The sequence below is a fragment of the Macaca fascicularis genome, chromosome 17 (assembly GCF_037993035.2).
Source record: "Macaca fascicularis isolate 582-1 chromosome 17, T2T-MFA8v1.1".
NCBI lineage: Eukaryota > Metazoa > Chordata > Mammalia > Primates > Cercopithecidae > Macaca > Macaca fascicularis.
Window position 1 is genome coordinate 32,696,797 of NC_088391.1, and position 17,046 is coordinate 32,713,842.

General features: G+C 38.7%; 1 pseudogene; it reads left to right on the top strand.

Annotated features, from left to right (window-relative positions):
• The window catches only part of LOC102121976 (protocadherin-8-like), a 361,142-nt pseudogene that overhangs the window by 286,293 nt on the left and 57,803 nt on the right, over window positions 1–17,046 (top strand).

The window sequence follows — 17,046 nt, forward strand, 5'->3', positions numbered from 1 at the left end:
GGGTTTCACCATGTTGGTCAGGCTGGTCTCGAACTCCTGACCTAGTGATTGGCCCACCTCGGCCTCCGAAAGTGCTGGGATTACAGGCATGAGCCGCCGTGCCCAGTCAAATGATATGTATTTTTAAAGATAATATAGATAATTGTTGAATTAAACTATCAATTCATAAGAAGAGGGCTTATTTACTCTAATTGAATATTAATGGTCTTTGTTTCTTCATATGAAACATTTGAAGAACCTTCGAAGACTCTGAATAAAACCATTAAAAATAAAAGAATACTTAATTCAAATTTTTCATGTTCTTTGTTTTGGTCAGTTAGTTTTAATTGTTTCATTTCTACTGATTTATGAACAAGGTTTGGCTAAACAATAATAAACAATCTTCTAGTATAAATAGAGCCCTGGAGAGTGGGGGGTGGTATCTGTTTGTGTGAGTGTGACACCCCTTTAATTGAATTCACAGAACACATTAAAAAACTAGTACAATAATTTGTCTTTGTAATAAAATCCCCTCCCTTCCCTTTATTTCTCTCTTCATTTAGGGTTACTCTTCATAAATTTACAAAATTCCTTTATTGTTCTAAGTAGGAGTTTACACATACCTGGGAGTAATTAACTTTTTACAGATTTCTTTGTAGTGTGGGGTAACTTTCTGGCCTTTCTTCTATTTAGAATGAATGAATGAAATGGTACTGGGTTTCCATAGAATAGTTTAAAGAAGGGGACAAGAAATGTGATGGGAATAACAACTTTTAGACCCAAATGGGGAAGAATCTTAAGAACAGACTTTCTGCTCGAAGAGATCCAAGTCTATTGCTCTTAGAAAAGTTTTCTGGTAATAATTCAACTTGGAATAATGCAGCAAGTTTATATTGGTAGCCACCTATTTGTAGCTGAAAAAACTGGAAATAGTTCACACAATGAAACCCAGCTACAAGGCAAACTGACATAAACCAAATGTTCCTGATAGATCCACCTACTCTTCACAAACAGAATGGGATCTGCAACAGTGGGAGTCTGGTCCATCTCTAATTTTATTCTGTCTTATTGGTACTCATCCTGATTAGATTGGAGATGGAGTAAATGTCTTAATTAACTTAAACATATAACTACTCCAGGATATATTTCTAAGTTCAAGGTACTCTGGGAGAAAATAAGCTGTTTAATTTAACAAATGTGATTTATGGTGAAATTTATGAAATTAGATGAAATTTCTAAAATTTTTAAAAATAGTTTTCAGAATGGTAATTGCTGTAAGCGGTAAAATTATTATGTGCATATTAATAGCCTTTAAGCATTTTATGAAGTAATCCAGTAAAATTGACTTCTAGTCAGTCCCCGCTATACTTGCTTTATTGGCAACATTTCATCTGTGGGTTGCTGTTGAGACATTTTTACTGTTTACCAGATGGGGTAAGATTTTACATAACTTAAAACATCTGCTCTCATTGCAGTCCAATATGATCATCTATTTATATTTTTGAATTATATTATTCATTTCCTTTTAAATGATCATGAAAATGTTTTCAGAAGGACAAGTTTACATGATATTTGTGAAAGACATTTAACTTTTCCCTCTCTTTTTTTCTTGGGTATCTGCTATTAGGATGAGCCATATTTTGAGTCATGAATATAGTGAAATATTTAGATACATCTCCTACTTATGAAGCATTTGATTTCCTAAATTAACTGTTGTTAATGTCACCTCTGCTTTCCCATACACACCTGTATATAATCATTTCACTGTAAATATAAGATACAGAAAGCCATTTTAGATCATGCCCAGGGTCTGATACACAAAATGTCTTCAAAAAATGCTGTAAGGATAATGCTGCTCCTTAAAAAACAGAAGAAGGAGAAGCTATACAAAATAAAAAAGGAAACAGAGTTATTTACTTGGGCTTTGAACTAGCTAATAGTGAAAATAACTATTGTGTAATTTACAAAGCACTTTTATATATAGCAGTGAAAAATTGGTTATAGATGTTACTATTGTTGTCCCATTTTATAGATGAGGAAACTAAAGCTGAAGGGCATTTAATGACTTACCTAAGGTCAGGGTGGTGCAATGGCACAATCTTGGCTTGTGCCAAGCTATTGGGGTTCAGACCACAGTCCATTTCTCCAAGAACCTCATTTAATTCCAACATAGCCTAGTCTGCATTGTTGAATCCTTGAAAATCTCAGCTGGCAGCATACATGTTAATGATGCTGAGAGGTTAGAATGAGAAGCCTCCTTTTGTTTATGGTTGGAATATGGTGTGTAGAGCCTATTGCTTCTGTGGGCTTAGTTAATCGCTTCCTGGGTCACAACGTCTTTGAGGTGTACTAGGTTGAATTGTGTCTACTCAAACCTATCTGTAGTCCTAATGCAGTGCATTTGAATATAACCTTATCTGGAAATCATCTTTAAATGTAATTAAATTAAGGATCTTGAAATGAGATTATCCTGGACTTGGCTTGGGCCCTGACTCCAATGCAGAGTATCCTTATAAGAAATAAGAAAGGAGAAGGCACAGAGCCACAGAGACCAGATAAAGATGGTGACAAAGATTGGAGTTATGCAGCTACAAGCCAAGGAACACCAAGACTTGCCGGCAACCACCAGAAGCCAGGAGAAAAACATGGAACGGATTCTCTCGCTGAGCCTCTAGAAGAAACCAAGCATGTCAACACCTTGATTTTGACTTTGTACTTCTGGTCTCCAGAACTGCGAGAAAATAAATTTTTGATTTTTAAGTGATGAACTGTGTGGTAGTTTCTTAAATGGTAGACATGGGAAACTAATACAGTTTGACTCTCTTCTAGAAATTGTGAAAATCATAATATATCAAAATCTGAATTTGGGCCATATTTGTTTGATATAGAAAATGAGAAAAAAGGCAAGATGACCAGAAGATACTGACAGAAAAAAATTTAAGAAGCAGCACCATTAGTGGAAGCCAACAAGCCTTTCCATTGCTCCTGGAGAGCTGGTCCCAGGTACTATTTGTCTGTTTTATCTGATCTGCAGTTTGAGGAATAGGTATGAATGTGATTCAGAAGATTAGGAGTTTAGGACATCACTAATTAATTATGCCACCCTGGAATGTCACTTAAACCCTTCATAAAGTCAACTCATCTTGAAGCCTGTGGGCCTGACATTGCCAGTCACCCAGCAGGGGACTACAGCTTAGTAGAAACAGGGCTTTGGAACCAAAACACCTTGGTGCAAATGTCACCTCTACCACTTACTATATATAAGCAGGTTTGTAAATCTCAACCTTGTTTCTATACCATAATGACCTTTATACCTTCTTTAAGAGGTATCGAGTGGGTTAAATGGAATAATCTGTGTAAAACATATATATGTTTAACTTTTTTCCCAAATACTTTAGGGCAAGTTTATCATCATGCTAACTCAATCCTAGAGTCCTAGTGACTGACTAGCAGGTTTCTCAATCTCTTTAAACATTTTTCATGTGTTAGGATTTGTATCCTTTAAGGGCCTTCTGGTTCAGTATTTTCCATATCACCAATGGATGAGAGATGTGTGTCATATTCTCTTTAGTTTGTTTGCAGAAAACAATAGGTTGAGTATGTGTATTTTCTTTCAAACTATACACTCATTACACCTCACACATTCCCCAGTTTGAAAAATCTCTGAACTAATCTTCTGACTGCAACACACAGGAAATGGTGCCCTAACATTGTCTGGAAAATATCAATATCAGGCATTTCTCACTGGCTTTAGAGAAAAGCTTTTTAAATCAGACGGTTTTTAATATATACCTAAAATTACACATTTGTATAAATTTAGGCCTTCTTAAAAGTAATAGTATAAAATCAAACCAGGGACCCATAAATAATAAAAACATATAATACACCCTTAAAAGTCTGAATGAACTATTCTGTTCAGTTTCCATTGGTATTTTCCAGTTTAAATAAAACAAATTCAAGCAACCAACAAGTTCCAAAGTAACAAATTTTAATTTGCATCTCTCAGCCTGTGACGGGTAGTGAGCTGTATCACCCGAGTAGCACTTACGAAAACTCTTCTTTCTTTTCTCCTCTCGTTTCCATCACACACTAGAAGTTGCTCTGGAGGGCTTTTCTCTGCAATTCCCAGACTTATGGCATATTCCCCAACCCAGTGTCCTTCCTCCTACACTCTGTGTCTCCACACACTCCATTCCTTAACAAGGCTTGTTGACCTATCTCATCTCTAGCGGCACACACTTCCTTCTGATTGAAAGCAAGGAGGAAGGAGCGGGTTGACTTGGGCAATGTGAGAAATCTCTTTTGTGGGTCAAAGGAGAGGCTGTGAACTTTGAGGTAAAAAGTAATTTTTATCCTGTCATAATTGTAATAACTTAGATTAACTTACAAATTAAAAGTACTTTCAGTTATATTATCATATTTTCTTGTAAAATATCATATAACATTCTTACAATACATTATTATTATTTGCAGAGAAGCCTACTAACTAGATGGAAGGCAAGCAGCTGTGAGCTGTCTCTTTTAGCACCTGACCTTCCTGGCTTGGCTAAGGTAAGTGCAGAGACAAAACTTGAATCTAGGTCTTTGAACTCCTAGTCTTGTGTTTTCTTCTGCCTGTCTCTGTTTCTGTCCCTTTGTCTATTGATGTATGTATGTATGTATGTATGTATGTATGTATGTATGTATCTATCTATCTATCTATCTATCTATCTATCTATCTATCTATCATCTATCTATTATCTGTCTAATCTACCTACCTATCTACATCATCTATCTACAGGTATCTGCCTGTATTCATCCATCTAATTTCATTGCCTCACTGTACCTGTTTGAATGATTGGATGTAACTCAAAGTCTGTGAGTTGACTCCAGGAGGAATAGTCATGTGGTGACATCCTCCCAACTGCACAGTGATGTGTGATAGGAGCCAGCCCTTATGGTACTGAATCTGCCAGTACTTCCTGAAGGGTCATGCCAAGGAGAGGGAACTGTCAGAAGGGGGCACCAAACGGGGGGAAATAAGGCACTGAGACAATTTTATGAGGTGAATGTGCTATAAAACTTGAGTGTCACTTATTCCTAATTCCACCTTTCCTGAGCAATGCATCTGACCCAAATGAAATGCAATAAAAATAAAATGAAATAATTAATTCCCCAGTCCATAAGTGGAAATCAAAAGTCAGTGGAGAGGAAGCTTTCCAAGTCAAAAATACCATTCAAATATGAATAAATTATATCACATTGTTGTTATTAATTTATCATTCCATTCAAAGACCTCTTGGGTAGAAAAAGCAGAGGTTTAACATTCATAAACCTTTTTTGACAGTCAGTAGGGTCAGATTCTCATTCCATGCTCATTGTAATTCTCCTCTCAGTTATCCTACTGAAAATTATTTTCAAAACACATGCTTTGTTACATGTGAATTAAATAGAACTGTAAGGTCTCTTTTCCCAGATTAGAGGTCACCAAACTTTTCCTGTAAAAGTTCAGATAGTAAACACTTTAGGTTTGAGGGATATATGGTTTCTGTCTCTACTACTAAACCGTCTGGGCAGCTGGAAAGCAGGAATGAACATAAATTAATATATGTGCCTGTGTTCCAAACAATGTTATTTACAAAAGCAGGCAGTCGGATGGGTTTGGCTCACAGGCTGTGGTTTGTTGACCCCTTTTCTAGATTAAATGGAGAAGTCAGGAGATGGGGTGTGATCCCAGAAAATCTGTATTTTTGCTGAACTGAATTGCAAGATAAAAATCTATGTGTGTTGCTGAACATAACCACATGAATCTATCCCTATTCATTAATATATGTATTAGTTCACTTTTCCTTCTATGTGGTTAAATAAATCTACTTACATTTTCATAGCAAAGAAACAAAGGTACAGTTCTCTTGAAGGCTCAGCCTGCTCTATAGGTGAATGGAAACAATTGCAATTGGAAAAGCAAATATTCTCCTTACCAAAGTTTTAAAATCGAAAGTGAAAAAAAAAAACAAACCACAAAAACTTCATTAGCAGTGAGAACTGCGCCTTGGATGCTTATTGGTTTTGAAAGCACCAAATAAGCGAAAAAAAAAATGAATGCATCAATCTTTCAGAATCAGTGCATTTCTCTGGAAATAAAGTGAACTTTCCATTTCAACCCCATTCTCCCTTCATTCGCCATAGACACACCAGAAATCAGTGCTCCCTGAGTTAAACTGTATTACGGTACCAAGCAAAGATTCTTGGTATACAGATTCTTAGCAAAATGACAACCACACTACAAACCTTAGAAAATGTAACATCAGATCCATAAAGAAGCCTACTAACTAGATGGGAGGCAAGCAGCTGTGAGCTGTCTCTTTCAGCACCTGACCTCCTGAGATGCTTAATAAAATTGCCTACAAAGTATTACTCTCTCATCAGTGCCAAGAGGCATTTGTGGAGAGATAAATAAAGCTATTTTCCAAAATGGGGAATATTCTGGCATGCCTGTATTGAAATGACAGTTTCTTTATGGGATAGGAGATGGGCAGGAAAATGCCAGCCAGGTAGTTGCCCCTGTGCCCACTACTAGTAGAAGTTCTATAATGAGATTCCAAATTAGATTGCTGAACCTCAAAGACAAGGTGCTTCACATCTGTGAGATGTTCAGCTTGACTTTATAATGAGTTCACCGAGCAGAATGAACCACACTTGAAATCAAATACTTCGCATGCAGGATGAAATAAGTGGGGATCAATCATAGTCAGGGAAGTGGCAATTGCTCAGAATGTAATGACACACTGAAGGGGGAAAAAATGAGAGCGTAAAATGGATCAGATGAAAGAGCCAGTTCATGACTAACACAAATGGGCAACATTTGTGCCAAGGCAGAGCTGCATGCATTAGCCTATAGAGATGATATCTGAAGAGGGTGGGATGGTGAGAAGTATAAATGCTCACACTCTCTATCCAAAGACATCAACCTACTCAGGAAGCAGCCATAATCATCGCCATCTTAGGAAGCATTTTCTGAGAGTCTTATTCTCAGAGGCTTTGAACTGGTGACAGACTTTGGAAAAGCAAACATATTAGTCTTGGTAACAGGTTGTTTTTTGTTTGCATGCAGATTAGATTCTAGATGAAGCCGACATAACCCACCTACTGAGTATCAACAAATGCATGGCATAAGCCTTAGAGGTATCTTCTTCCCTGTAAGTAGCTGAAGGACTGCAAAAGCTCTCAGGAACCAGTATCTCTCCCTACACAGGCAGCTCACTTGCAGACTCCCTGAGAGAAGTATCGGCACAAAGGTCTGTAGGCTAGCATGACCATCACCCCAATAATCCAGGGTCTTTTATCCCAGCCACTCTGCTGTGATTAGTATACCTGCCATAGCTAGGGTTCCCCCAAGGTAGGGGCCAGCAGATGGAAATAATCATGGATGCCCCAGGTGTGATCCACCTCTCCTGTTTCAGAACCAATGTCGTTACCTGTTTCAATGTCTAGCGGGGAAATGTCACTGGAGGCCTCATTAACAGCAGACAGTACAGAGAGTCATAGTCTAACTTCTGGCCTTTCTGCAGGATTTGAAGCTTATATTAAGGAAGGAAGAGAAAGAACAGGTGTCGTAACTTGTCTTTTTCTTTTTTCATACCGTAACTGTCACTCATAGGGTTCCAAGCAGAATGAAAAGAGCCAAAAGGAAGCCCAGTGAGTTGCCTGGCCTGGGAGGTCATGATGGTTTATTGCAGCCTTTGTTTTTACGAGAAAAGGACAGCAGGCTGGTGTCTCTCTCGCCCACCTTCCCTTTTAAGATACTCTTTTGACTTGACAGTCTTTTGGCTGTCAAAGTCCCATCCAAACCCCAGCAGGCTCCTGCCTGGGTCAGTGCTGGACATGGTCCTGCTGCTGGCTTCAGGCTGCCTTCTGGAATCCTCTGGAATGCTTTCTGGAAAGTCACGAGGGAGTAAGTGTGTGTGTTTCATCCTTTCTGTTCCTAGCTGAGTCTGCTAATGAAAGCTTTCTGCTTTGAGAGGAGAGAGAGGCTGCCCCATCCGGTGCTCTCCTGCCCCCTGGTAAGATTATAGTAATGGAGGGGAGATGCATTTAGGACAGCAGTCTCTAGCTGCTGCTATAGTTCTTTCTCTAACCTCACCCTGCAATGCAAAGTGTTCCCAGCTTGGCAATGGAATAGAACTAGGAATGACATGATGGAAGGGCTTCGGGGTCAAACAAAGCTGGGACACACAGTATAATGCAAAGTTAAACAATGAGGATGTGAGGGATGCGCCTATGAGAAAAGGTGTTTCCAAAACTATCTGATCTTATAACTTGTCCTCCAGCGTCTCCCAAGAATATTATTGTAAGAAGAACATTAAGGGTTACGTAGAGGGAAGGATAATTGCTGTTTATTATATGTACATATAGGGGTACTAGATTAAAACACACATGTGCCTGCACATGCACATGCACACGCACACGCACACACGCACTCACACACACACTGGACATTGCTCTCAAGGAGACAAGGAGACTGTGGTCTCTCATTAAGACAAGTATAAATTGATCAGGAGTCTTCAAGGGCAAACCATCAAGAGAGGTACTATTGTTCTGCTATTTGTCTTCCTCTCTCTTTCTTTTAAATTTACTCCTCTCCAATTCATTGAATTTTTCTCCTTATTCTTAGAATCTCTTAGGAAAAATTCTGTGCACTTTTCTAAGCCGAATCTCATTTTGCTATTCTTGCCCATATTCTTATTCCTAAGGGAAATACATGGCTAGAATTCTTGTGTGTATGACTGATAAAGCCTTTAGAAAAAGAGATAATGAGGCAGAGACCAACAGAGATCAAAGACTCTCCAGCATAGACATAACACAACAGCTATGTCATCTCAACAGAAGTCCTGTCATTAATATGCTGGGGATGGGAGTCCTTGTCTGAGTGGTCAGGCAGGCGGGCAGCATTTACTAAGAACCTGCAGTGATGCAGACAACTGTCCCAGTCACAGCAGGGAATTATGTGGGAACAAGGCACTCTAATAAAAATAAGAGGGACAGAACACAAAGTACTGAAAATACACAGAAAAAAAAACTTATATTCAGAGACATGTGTAATCCTGTACATCACTATCTGAGTGTTAAGGATGTTGCTATGATGAAAGAAGGAACCAGGACCTACAGAGGATTGTCTGGCAAGCCCTTGAATACCAAGACACATTCGCAACTAGTAGAAAAAAAAGACTAAACAGAGATGTTCGGTGGGCTGCAACAGTGAGGGTGCAAAGCAACAGGAAGACCTTACCGCTCTTAGCTTTTTCTGCTCAAACGCCTCTTGGGAGTTCCTATATATGTTCCATCTTAGCTTGGATGGCTGTTTTGGCACACTAAGCCCCATTTCCTGTCCATGAATCACAGAAAACTTGAAGCCTTAGGAAACATAATTTGTCTTCATGTAACCACAGGTGCATCACCATGTCTTCCATCTCAGAAAGTGATTTCTGAATGAAGAATTTGACTTCTCTTAGCTAACATATGTCCCAAAAAGATCAGATCAGTATGTCACTATCTACTCTGGCCCTTTCAACGTTGCTAGGCAGTTAAAATGCCATATGGTAGATGACAAATAAAAGCCATAGCCAACGAAGTCTCTCAAAGCAACTGTCTCAGATGTTTCCCCATTTCTGTGTGATGTCTTGTGCTTGCCATCATCTTCCTAGCTCTGCAGTCCTGTTTTAATCCTTGCTTCTGGCCTGTTTCTCTTTGGCAAACCTTGGGACTACTTCAAGATATTAGAGAACAGATCCTCAGTTTGTGGTCCTGGTTCCTTGGTTTCCATGTGTCCAGTGGATGTGGGGGCTGGGCGTGGCATTATGGTTGGCCTAATCACTTTTCCTCTCTGCTTTCACCCTCTGCCTCCTTCACCTCCCCACTTCGCCCTCTACCTCTTTTACATCCCGTCCTTCCTTGCCATTCTTCCTGCCCGCCTATACACATCACTAGGGGAGCATTCTGGTACAGATGTCTCAGTGATTAAAGTTCTCATACTGATTGAGGAAAGAATACGACTAAAATAATTTCCCTGAAGTGATGAAGTAATTTTTATAAAGTTAAAATAGTGATAGAATGGAAGTGGACAAATCTAGGAGAGCTCATTGCCAATTAATTACTCCAGTAATCTTCAACTGAGAGTGAGTTTTGCCCCACTCCCCAGGCTACATTTGGCAATATCTGACGACACTGATTTTCATAACTGTGCTGGGTGAGGGTAGGGGGTTTGCTACCTGCAGCAATTATTATGGGCTAGGGATGGCCCTAAATATACTTCAGTACACAGGACTTCTCAAGCCTAAAATATTAATTGTAGCTTTGTAGAGAAATACTGAGTTACCTTAATTATAACAAAGTCATATTGTTTACAAATGGTAATTTAGTTTATCTAGGAAGAAAAGGATACGTTTTCCGTAGCTAGGCAAATGGATGTAATTTTCTATGGAACAAATTTTTATCTTTGGCTCCTTCTCTTACTCTGTTTCCACTAATTGATCTATGCCAGAGATCACCAAACTTTTTCTGTTCCAGATAGTAAATGTTTTAGCCTTTGTAGGGCTAAGAGGCAAAATTGAGGATACTTATGTCTTGAGAGAGAAAACGCCTGCTGTTTCCCACTATGTTTGCCTGGAATGGACAGTCCCTCAGTGGTGGGCAAACTTCACATGCAGTTGTGTTTCAGTGGAGATATTCTCTGGAGGAAGAGGAACTGATTCCAGGGGCTGGGGTCTGGTGGTGAGGTGACTCCTGGACTGAGATTCTACCACTCAATGCTGACAGTGAAGTCCCTAATGTTCAGGTGTCAGAGAGTGCTGGTCCTGTGTAGCAACAAGACTCAGCTGCCAGCTAGAGGGCAGGTGCTGCTGTGGATCAGGACACAGGACAGATGCCCTATGCACCTCATAATGCTAGCTGGTTCATGCGGTGCCCATGGGCTCTAGAGAAACAGGAGAGTTTGGTTCCTGGGCTGCAGTTTGGTGTATTCCCCAACCCCTGATTCTGTATCGTCTGTTTCACCATCTTCCTTTTTCTCCAAGAGGATTATTTAATCTCAGTCTGAAGGAACTTTCTCAAACTTCAAATGTTTTTGAAGTTTGTAGCAACAGTAGAATTTGACTTATTGTAGCAACAATATAATTTATTTTGAACATGGAGAAAAATCATATTTAAGGGTTACTTTCTCTAAGTGGAATTAGCCTTGTTCAGGTCTACCATATAAATATAGCTTTGACTAACCTTCGGGGGGCACTTTGAATCCATTTAAAAACATCTGCATCCAGATGGTCTACTACTTAAAAAAAAAAAAAAAGCAAACATAACAAAAACAAAAAACTTGAGGCTATTAGGCATGAGCTCTTCTTCATCCACTAAACCTACAAACTTACAGTCCAAAATATTGTTCTGATTTTATTGGCAGAATGGTTATTAGAGTTTGTCTAACTAAGTTAAGCACTTCATATATTTTATATAAAAGAAAAGGAGGTAATTACTAGAAAACAGCCAAAACCCATTCTCACCTCCTTTCTCTATTCTTGGAGAAAGAGTTACATTCTTTTTTGTATGCTTCTTTGTTCAAGCCTATTCCTTCACCTGTGTGCTTGGTCTATCTATTTTTAATCTCCTTAGAAATAATCTCTTTAACAATCTTCCCATTGATGTCTACCAAAATTTGCCAGAAACGTCATTCCAAATGATGAATATTTTGGAAGCACTCTTATTGTACTTGAGAAAAACACACTAATGCTTGGTATCACTGCTATATAGCACTCTAGTGGTATAGCACTCTAGTGGAGGTCCCAGAGGATGCAATAACACAATGAAAAAAATCTATTTGCTGGTTGTATTAGACGGGGTTCTTCAGAGAGAATCAGTAGGACAGACATAGATATAGAAAGGGGGATTTATTAGGGGAACTGGCTCACATGATTATGGTGTCTGAGAGGTCCCACAAAAGGCCATCTGCAAGCTGGTGTCCTGGAATGCTGGTAGCATGCATCAGTCCAACTCTGAATACCTCGGAACCAGGAAAGCTTATCGAATAACTCTCAGTCAGAGGCCAAAGGCCTGAGAACCAGGGGAGGACACTGGTATAAGTCCTGGAATCCAAAGGCCAAAGATCCTGGAGTTGTGATGTCCAAGGTCTGGAGAAGAAGAGTGTCCCAGACCCAAGAAAGAGAGAAAATCATCCTTCGTCTGCCTTTTTGATTCCATCCAGCCCCCAACTGATTGGATTGTGCTCACCCGCATTAAGGGTGGATCTTCTTCACTCAGTCTACTGACTCACATGGCAGTCTCCTCTAGAAACACCCTCACAGTCAATCCCAGAAGTAATGCTTTACCAGTTCTCTAGGCATTCCTTAATCAAGTCAAGTTGATGCCTAAAATTAACTTACACACTGGTGTATCTTCTGCTCATCCTGAACTGGTGTGCTCTCCAAACTTATATCCTGAATGCTTTTATATTCTTACTCCACATGCCCCACCTAGGTGAACTCATTGCCTCCTATGGCTTATAGTATATGAATCAAGAGTCCAAATTTATACTGGAAATTCTGACGTTTCTTCTGAATTGCATACTCTTGCCATCCAAATCTTTATTAGCACTAGCTGTATGCCCCACAGACATCTCAAAGCCAACATATTTAACATATACAATACTGAACTCATGATCTTTCCCTTTAAATATTCTCTTTCTTTATATACAGGACTTGTTCACAGCAAAATGTCAGTGATGCCAAGACTGAGAAATCTCCACTCTTTCTATATTTCCAATCATGGGAACAGTGTCAACACTCACTCACCCCACGATCCTGAATCCTGGGAGTCATTCCAAGCTCCTCATTTCATGCATAACTGTGCAACAAAATTCCATTTCCTTACTATTTCACAATTTCTGTCCCCTTCTCTTCCTCCTCCACTATTAGAGCCTTAGTTAAGACTTTCATAATCTCTCATCATAACTATTGTAATAATATATTGATTGGCCTCCCTGCTGGAAGTATTACACCCCTTCATAATATTGCAATTAGAGAGACCTGTTGAAAAATAGAAATCTAATGATGTTATTTCCTGACTTAAACTATTTCTGGAATCTGAAAGCCTTTGCAGGTAAAGCAGAAACTATTTAGTATAATACATAAGGTCTTCCATTTTCTAGCCCTGTATTGTTAACAGCCAATATTTAATTATTCTTCAGATTTATCACCACATTTACTTAGCACTAAGTGCCAGGCACATGCATTTATGTATATTTAATGTAATCTCAAACCAACTGTAAAATGAAGGTGCTGTTTTAACTGCTATTTATGGTTGAAGAAACTGAGGCATAAAGCCTTTAAGGAATTTGTTCAAGATAACACAGCTAGGATGCTGTATGTTTGGAATTTGAACCCAGACGACCTGATACCAGAGCACAGAATACCCTTTGTCCCTATCCCCACTACCAGGAGAAAGCAAGTGTCCAGGAAAACATTTTTTTCCCCTTCTTTTTATTCTTTGAGCTGTAATTACACAAAATTGGTTTAGTGTTTTGTTTCATGACACATTCTTATTGTTGCCATGCATGGATAATTTATTATTTTTAATAATGTGATAAATGCCCCCAAGTGCTATCCCAAACACAAGGTAAGACCTTGACAATAATTTACAAAATGTGGTCCTTTCATTTATTTCCTTTCCACTATTTCCCTGAAGTAACCATTATTAAGAATTTACTTTTCTTTTTATATGGTCTTATTACTATTATATGTATTCCCAAAACATATATTTTTATGTTAGATGCTTTTCACTTCAAAAAACCTATCATGATGTATGGAATCTTTTGGGACTTATTATTGCTAAAATTGATCTACATTATTATACTCTGATTACTAGATAATAAGCCATTTTGTGAATGTTCTACATTTTATTGATCTACTTTTTAGTTGATTGGCATTGGGTTGTGGCCATAATTTTTTTATTTGTGAACTGCTATGCACATTCTTACACATGTTTTCTATTTTTTGTGTATACAGGTTTTCTTTGGACAGAGCTCATGTTCTTCATCCCTATACTGTATACTGTCTCCCACCCTGGCTACCTTTAGAGTCATTCAGTCATTCAACCAATATTTTTAATCTAATATGTGACCAACGTTGTTTTAGGTGCAGAAGAAAAAAATAGATGAAACTCCCACTCTCAAAGAGCTAATAAGGAAGACAGATGCAGATGGAACACAAATATGTATATACATACATAAGGAAAGCACAGCTTACTTTCTTCCATTTGTCACTTTGCAGTTAATGTTACAGCAATTCTAAATTCCTTGCACATGAAGTTTAATCCTCTAAATCTTTGCTCATATTGTTTCCCTTGAATAAAATATCCTCTGAGCCCTTATTTTCTGGCTAACTTTTTTTAAAATTTGAAAATTTAGCTGAGATATTGTATCCCTCATGAAACCATAGGTGATACTTCTCTGACTGGAATAAGGGCCCTTCTTTGCACTCACATAGCTCCTTATCATACCTTTATCATATCTCTTTTCTACTTTTCCCCTCCTCTAGAATGTACAATTAAATCCTACTTATCTTTAAATAGCTCTAGTGACCAGTGTGATGACTAGCAGATAAAAAGTATCCAATAGATCATAATCTATTGAAAAACAAAACTGATTCTGAAAATTCTGAGACTGAATCTTCTATAGGAATTCATTTTCAGGACTTTTTTTTTCTAAGAAATAATTTTCATTCTGTATATGAGGATTACATAGTTATGATGAGAGAGTTTCTTCACTTATGAAAAGTAAATGTGGTCTGGTCATGCCCTTACTCAAAGGAATGAGACAGCCTTCTCATTAATTCACTCAAGAGACATACTATTCAAAGTGGTCATTAACGACTGTTCCTTTTGTACAGGAGATCAAAATGGGTTTAGAAACTCCAATAAAATGGTTTGAAAAGCAATGGGATTTAATGGAAAGAGCACTGCCCTAGAAGTCACCTAGAAGACCCTGGTGCTGTTATATGTAGAGGGGGATGGGTTTACATAATGATGAAGAAAAAAAATCACAATCCTGCAGAATGTGATCTGAAGGACAGGAGTAGATGTTCTACAGCTATCCCTTTCATTAACAGAGACTTTTCTCATTTAGGATAAAGCCCTCCCTAAATATTTAAACTTTAACCTGGCCCAAAGTTAAGAAGAACTAATACTTCTAATCTTTTGATCTATATTCATAACAGAAGATATAGACTATGTCTCTTACGATGACATTTGTTTTCCTTTACCTCAGTGATACTTTGGATTGGGAAAGGAAAGATCCTATGGGTCCCCCTCTCCCCATTTTCTTTTCTGGACTGCAATAAAATATGACATCAAAGATGACTACATTGATTTGCAAACAAGGTAATAGGAATTAGGGGCCATTCTCGAGAGTTGGAGAGAATGGTTTCTTAGAGCCAAGAAACTGAGGAAAAGAGAAGAAAGATGGGGAAGAAATCCATACAAATTGGGAGCTACAGTGCAAAAGTGGACAGTGAGAAATTTCTGTGGTGTCTATGATCAGAAATTTGACCTGAACCACATGTATCAGCCTGTGTGTGGTTTTTTAAAGTAAGAATAGGTTTCGTGTCCAGTGTGGAGTAAAGCAGAGAAGAAAGGAAAGAGTCGATTCAGAAAGCAAGAAGAGAATGGGTGTCAGGGAGTCCGTGGGGGCAAGAAACTGGAGGGTTTCAGATCAAGAGGAAGTTAAGCACTCCAAGGACTCCTACGACACACTGCTGTTGCTGGGTTGCGTAGAACTGGGGCTGTTTTATTTACACATTAAAGGAAAAGGTGACACAGGATGACTAGAGTTCTTGAAGACATTCAAGTGGTAGACACTTGGATTACACTTGGAATTATAATAGGTTTTTGTGACTGAATAGGCTTAACGAATTGGATATTATTAAGAATGTGAAATAACACCAGGATGTTTCAGTGTGGCCCTGAAGAGGGTGAAGATATAGGTTTAATGTTCACACAGATTTCATTTTCACCAGCATTGCACAGATTTCATTTTCTTAAAATAATTTTAAATATATCTATGTATACATATACACACATATATATATTTGCTTTCAATTATTTTAGAAACATATTTTAAAGTGTTAGAGTTCAGTATTAGAGGTGACCGGAAAAGATAAATTTAATTAAGTGACAAGTGCAATGGAAGATGTGTTCTTTTCTTAAGAGCACCCATCATTTGGATTTCCGTAAGTCCATATTCAGACAAAAGAAAAATAGCAAAAGAAAGATAGCCACGGCACTTTTACATTTGTTGGCAGGAACAATCGGCCACGGGCTGGCATAGGGCCCCCGTGGAAGATAGAAAGACTCAGTTTATTTCTATCTTCTTGCTTTATTATCAGCAATGTGTGTCTTCTACGCTGAGATCCAAGATGACTGCGTAAGATCTAGCTACCATGTACTCCCATTTCAGAGTGTATGAAGAAGAAATAGTTTGAAAAAGGGCATGTCCCCTTAGGAACATCCTGTAGTTTTTACCTTTGACATACGCTTACATTCCACCTAAAAGAACGTAGGCTGGGAAGTCGGGGGCGGGGGCTCACTCCTGTAATCCCAGCACTTTGGGAAGACTAGGCGGGTGGATCACGAAGTCAGGAGATTGAGACCATGCTGGCTAAAACAGTGAAACTCTGTCTCTACTAAAAATACAAAAAAAAAACAAAAAACAAAAGACTAGCCGGGCGAGGTGGCGGGCGCCTGTAGTCCCAGCTACTTTGGAGGCTGAGGCAGGAGAATGTCGTGAACCCGGGAGGCGGAGCTTGCAGTGAGCCGAGATCGCGCCACTGCACTCCAGGCTGGGAGACAGAGCGAGACTCCGTCTCAAAAAAAAAAAAAAAAAAAAAAAAAAAAAAAGAAACAAAAGAAAGAATGTAGGCTAGGAAATGTTGCTTTATTCTGGGCAGCCTTGTACCCAGCTTAAAATCAGAGATTGGGAGAATATTTATTGTCTCTGTGACCATGTTCTGTATAACCTTTCCTGGGCTATATTACCTGGTAGAGATATCA